Source organism: Aulostomus chinensis, chromosome 15 (genome assembly GCF_037954235.1).
Source record: "Aulostomus chinensis isolate RoL2024-O1b breed Wild chromosome 15, RoL_Achi_v1.0, whole genome shotgun sequence".
Lineage (NCBI taxonomy): Eukaryota > Metazoa > Chordata > Actinopteri > Syngnathiformes > Aulostomidae > Aulostomus > Aulostomus chinensis.
In genome coordinates, this window is record NC_141334.1 from 23,206,604 (window position 1) to 23,213,144 (window position 6,541).

The following is a 6,541-nucleotide window of genomic DNA, read 5'->3' on the forward strand; positions in this document are numbered from 1 at the left end:
TAGTCTGCAGATAAATCAATGATAAAGGAAAAATTGAGATATATATTCCTGTAAACACCTTGTTATGTAGCCTATGTATTCATATTTTTACTAAAATATGCACACTGTTTACTCAAATGCTATGGGCTGACAGTTTATATGCAGTTTGAGCTACTGGTAGGAAAAGGATTTACTGTGTTTACATTACTCCGTCAGTATCGTAGTACTGGGAATCAGGGACTCTTAAGGTTGTCACAGTATTTTTGAGCACAAGTTGAAATCTTTGTTTATCTAAATGGTAACATGTGACTGTTGTGGTATTTGTCAGTATGTAGATAAGTACACCTTTATTTCTTGCACCTACTTTAGCAGCATCAGCACAGAAAATAGTGGTAAAGTAGTTAGATTAATGTGCAGTGTATTGTGTCAGCTCTACTTAACATGAAGTCTGTTACGTCATTGATATCCACAACTAAAGCAAACAATAAAAAAAAGAGATTACCTCATCCATTTGGCTGCTCGCCAGCTCATCTGGGGCATCAGTGTTTTGCAGAAGATTTCAATTGCAGCAGGGAATTGTTGCATCTGTCCTGATCATCCTTGCTTCTGGCTCTTGCTTGTCAACTGTTGCAGAGTCCTCATTCATCTTGTCCAGAAACATTTATTTTGGTTGCTGTTTGTTTCCAAGGTTGAAACAGAAATCCTCATAGGGTCTAATATTATGGCAAGATATTAAGGTGACTCAGAATGAATGTGATGTAAGCTCTGGTCTAACGTTTGTAACATGGTGCTCTTGGACATTTTCTTCTCCCGGTCTGTTGTAACTGTCTTTTTTAAGATAAACTGAGGTAAGCCTTTATTAGTCCCACAGAAGTGGAAATTCCTGGTGTGACAGCAGGAAAAGACAAGAATTTATAAATGAACCAATATCTGTAGTCAGCTGTTCTAGCCAACATGTTTTCAATTAGTGCCCATGGATATGCACTTAGTGTAATGCAAGATCTCTGTATGCCTCAATGGCTCCCTCTGCTCCAGCAAACACCTCTGCATACATATAGTCCCTGTTAGAAATGTGGCTTTCATGCCTAGTTTAGTTTGCAAATCTTTCAGACAGAAGGCAGTAAGTTGGTGGTTGAAACACGGTCAGATTTACCTTTTGGCTCACTGCAGCTTCATTTAAAGTGAGCTGTACAGACTGGGCCACACAGCCCAAGCTTGCAACCCCACAGTTCTCCAAAGTCATAGCCATATTACAAGCACTGTCCTGTAATTACAGTGTGAATCCTCTCCTTTGAAACGTTCCACTGCCTCATCATAGATTAAACTCAGAATTGTGCCATTGGGTGCTAAAATCCTCAGTATCTTGGCATAAAGAACAATAAATTCTGTAACTTCATCATTTGAGATTGAGCTAGTTATCTGCTGTAACTATCTGGTGTACGGGGACACTGGGCTAATGTGACTCACCAATCAGCCTACTTGACCATTTAACGATCTGATTTAAGGAATTTCTGCTCTTCACAAGTAGATTTCCGAACCATGGCACCAAAGAGAAAGATAAAATCAATTTAATATGAGTACAGTAAAATATGGTCATCATGGTTTTTAATCAACATGGAAATAAGAGCGTTTCCTCAAACAGAACAAGTGCTGATGCCCTTTTGTGCATGCACTTAATTTTTATGCATTTACATCTATTTGATTTTATTTATAAAAAAAAACTCATATTTTTGGAATTTATTCATTAAAATTCATTATAATCTGCATAATTTAATCAATTCTAAAATGTATTAAATATAATTGGTTAAGACATACTAACATGGTTTAAATAATCAAAGTTGTAAAAGAAAGAAGATTCTGTTATTTAAAATTTATGCGACTGGTTTTCATAGAAGTTATGAGAAGTGAATTCAGTCTTTAGGCTGTGACGTATGCGCCCATGTCAACATCACTTAGGGGTTCAAACTTTCCCATAGTGAATATGGTGCAGTGTTGTGTCCCTCGCTGAGACAACGGAGGACACAAGGATAAAACAATTGTATTTCTAACGTCTTCCTTCGAATGAAAAACAGAAGAGGAAATGGCTTAAGCTAACAAGGTAAGTTATAAGGCAAAATACATCATTTAAGACTATTTTTCACACACAGTAGTTCAATTGCTAAAAAGTGACGCAAGCGTAAAAACATTGACACGCTCTGACATTGTTTTTAAAGTACATGCGGACGGCGCCTGGTGTCTGTTAGACCTGGAAGTGACTTAACATTCACTTCCATTGGACGCCAACAGTCAAGCCCTTGTGTGTATCAGCAGTCATGCATGTGGTGGTGAGCAATCTGACACATCCTAGGTGCTTGGGTGGTTAAATATTTGAATAACCAGACTAATACCTGTCCTCTCTGTTTGTGTCTCCACCTTAGATTAGAAAAACAGGATGGCAAAATGAATAACTTTCAGAGTCCTCTTAGGAGTTAAAAACGATACACGAAAGACTTCTTTCAAGTGACTGAGCCATTCAGACTTGAGTACAGAGAGATGAATGATCAATTCATGAACCTCTTGTCAATTTCAGAACTTGAAGATAAAGCTTCTGTGAAAATTGTGTAGATACCCTTGTGTACATGCCAGCCCCACAATCCCAGGTACACTTTCCAGTGTCAGCTCCTCATCACATGAAGCAAATGATTCGGACTCCTGCAGCAGCAATGATACCATCAGCTTGTCATCGCCCGAGACCCGGTCCTGTTCTTGGCCCAAACTATTGTTGTTCCTCGCTTCTCACTCTGTGCTGAGATGATGCTCCACTCCAGAAATAATGAGTTCAGTGCACACTGAACTTTCCTGTCTCCTTCCCCCAAAACACATTCTGATATTCTTGAAGGCCTAGCTGAAGAAATCTTAAAGTATCCAGCATATCCAAATGATGACCAGTTAGAAGAAGTGGCCAAGGAAGTCCCACCCTTGACTACTGGAGTAAGGCACTTGCAGTGGCTACTGTGGTTGGAAGCACGACTTGAAAATAAAAATGATGAACTTCAGATCAAAGTTCAGGTATGTGTTTCATTTAATGTGCTCTCTATTGTTCCCATCCTAAGCACCAAGTCTTTTGCTTTAACACATTTGTGCCGGTGCAAGGTGGTGCAAGATATTAAATATCAGTCCAACGGATTCATAGACTTGCATTTAATGTAAAAGCAAAATTATTATTATTATTATAATCAGCTGAGCTGGACATCCTGAGATTGCAGTCAACTCTCTGAAGAATAAATGGAAAGGCCAGGAGAAGCCAGTGGCCAACATCAAGAAGCCCAGGAAGGCAGAAGTTAATTTCTGTCCAAACATGTCCAGAGGTGAAACAAGAGAGACTATGGAGGCGGAAAAGGTGGTTCTACTGACAGAAGTAAAAAAGACAAAGAAGGATGAGGCTGAGATCAGGAAGATGATGCAGCATACCTTCTCAATCAGGAGACAGGAGGTTCTCCAGGAGCTAGCAATTCCAGAGTTCCTAAACAGATGGCCTGCACTCTTTGATGTCAGTGAGGAAAGTGTGAATCTGAAGTGTAGTAACTTGGTCTATCAATGACCTGCTTTATGAACTGTAACTTGACAGTCACACCGACAACCTGATCAAGGTTTTTAATGCCAAAGGTGGAGTTGCAAGAAGAAAGCTCGCTGCCATAATGGCCCAGATGGATAATGTACCTTTTTTTTTTTGTCTAATCTGATAAGCATATAGTTTTTGCGACTCAGCTGTATGGGAGAGCTCATATGTTAAATGTTTCAAATGTTTTTCTGGCCCTTTCAAATTGACAGTTTATCAAATGGGCTTAGACCTGTGTGAGCTTTACCTGAGTGGGGTAAAACAAGGTGATGGGGTGGTCAAGTAAGGAAATGTCAGTGACTTGAGGAGCCTCAGCACCTGTGTGTTAGTGTGTCTCTGACACTGATAAGCATGGAATCAATATAGTTAAAAAAAAAAAAAAACATCAACTTGAGGTGTGATTGTGTGCTGAGCTGTCTGAGCATTTACCCCAATGAAGACCTGGACACACTGGTTAAAGAATACATGCTAAGTATGTCAGCCTTCTGTCCTTTGTGCCAGATGAAATTAATTTCCATCCAGATGTGCCTGATAACCGCGAATACAAGCGGCCGAAATGAGTTTCTTCTGCAGGATGGCTGGGTTCTCCCTTAGAGATAGGGTGAGCTGCTCCTCCATGCTGAGAGGAGTCAGTTGAGGTGGTTCAGGCATCTGGTGAGGATGCCCCCTGGATGCCTCCCTCAGGAGGTGTTCCAGGCATGCCCAACTGGGAGGAGGCCTCGGGGCCGACCCAGGACACGCTGGAGGGATTATATTTCTCGGCTGGCCTGGGAACGCCTCAGGATTCCTCCAGAAGAGCTGGTGGAAGTGGCTGGGGAGAGGACAGTCTGGGCTTCCTTGCTGAGGCTGCTGCCCCCGCGACCCGGACCAACCGGATAAAGCGGAGGACGACGACGATGTGCCTGATAAGACGTGTGTTCATGAGAATGGGATGGACATGAGGACACATTGACCTTGACCACCAATCGTTCGTCATTGATTCCAATGGGTTCTTTGTTTAGAATGAGAAATGCCCACAAGGCAAATGGTGGTAGTGCTGTCTTTTTGCAGGAAGTAAATCCACCTGATCCAGAGGAGCCTGAGAATAAAGTGGGCCAGGTCCTGGCACCTAAATGCCCTCACTGTCCCAGGGATGATGATTCTAGCCCAAAAAACAAGATGAGGACACCGACACTTCATAGTTCTTATGAACCAGCAGTTTTTACTTCATTGACATATGTTTATTAAGAAATGCCTTTGAGATAATGTCAGGTCTTTTTGATTCTTGGTTCTGATCAGCTGGATTCTCCTGTGTTTGTTTGTGGTAGGATCACGAAGATGCATGTAGTGGACTGTCTGCTTCGGAACTCCAGCGCCTTGAGAACATCATACAATATGAAGCCTTCTTGTCTTCTTTGAAGATAGTGCAAGTATGTGGACATGTTAATTGGAACCCCAACCAATACAAGCCTGATCAGCTGTTCTCCATTTCACCCTCTCTCTCCTTCTCACACTTTGTGGGTCTCCCCCTTATCTCCGCTCGGTCTCTCTTTTGCTCTTCCTCCTGCTCTTTCACTGTTGTCCCCTACTGTCCTTGCCCTCTCTCATTCTCTCTCTCTCTTACTTCTCTAATACTCACTTGATATCTCCCACCAGTGTAACTTCACACATGCATTGAGCATGGGATTTTAAGAAGGTGTCAAATTTGGTCTTAATGGGTTATTTTCATTTTTTTCCTACAATATAATTAACAAATGAAATGTCATTCCTGTCTTCCTCCATTAACGTAGTTTTTCTCTGTCAAAAGGCAGCTGAGGATCTGAGGCAGTCACTAAAGCCAAAGCCGGATGTCAAGAGGTAAGTCATAAAGCAATGTAGTTGGAAGCATCAATTGTTTTTGCTTTTGGAGCTGAATCTATTGAGTAGAAGGGGACATTTTCAACAGATGAGGGGTAAAAGGAGAGAGAATGTTAGGATAGGGAGAGGTTGGTCCGTTCCTCTTGAATCATTTCAACTTTTCAATGCTGCCCAGCACCTCCCCTGTTGATTACATCACAAGGTCAAGTTTTGCCACTAGGTAGCAAAAAACTGGGAAAAACACAATGTTAGTTAGCTTTAGACTTCAAAGGCTTGTTGCACACACTCCACTACTTCCTGACTGGAAGACTGCATCTTTATCATGTACCATACTATTGTTTTAAGTTATTTTTCAGGTGCAGGCTCAATTCCAGGGCGAGAGGCGGGGTTCACCCCAGACAGGTCACCAGTCCATCGCACAGCAAGCGCTAAATTTTCTAAAACAACACACAGCACTGACCTTTGAACTAGAATAGATCACAGTTCACCTAAACTTATCCTCCCAACCCCACATAAACACACCAGTCCAAAAATACATTTTAATCCCCCAGAACACCAGTTACAACATCATATTGTGTGGACAAAAATAAATACATGTATATTAAACATAAATTTCTAGAATCTGTAAACAGGTCTTTTACCAAATCAAATAAACAGTATTTTAAAAACAGAATATAGCATCCCTCTACATCATTTTCATGTAGGAATCCTTGCCTTGCCTTTAATGGCACCAAATGAACCAAAAATAAAAGATTACATAAATCTCAGTGAGGGTGGAATGGTGGTGCAGTGGTCAGCACTGTCGCTTCACAGCAAGAAGGTTCAGAGTTTGAGTCCCACCTCGAGCACGAGATCTTTCTGTGTGGAGTCTCCATGTTCTCCCTGTGCCTGTGTGGGTTCTCTCTGGTACTCCAGCTTCCTCCCACAGTCCAAAGACATGCAAATGGGGACGAGGTTAATTGATACTCGAAATTGACTGTAGGTATGAATGTGAGTGTGAATGGCTGTCTGTCTATATGTGTTGGCCATGAGATGGACTGGCGACCTGTCCAAGGTGGATGTAGGTATAAATATTTGCAAAATTTGCAAGGATGGGCAGGCTTTTCTCATGATCCTTCCACGAGGATA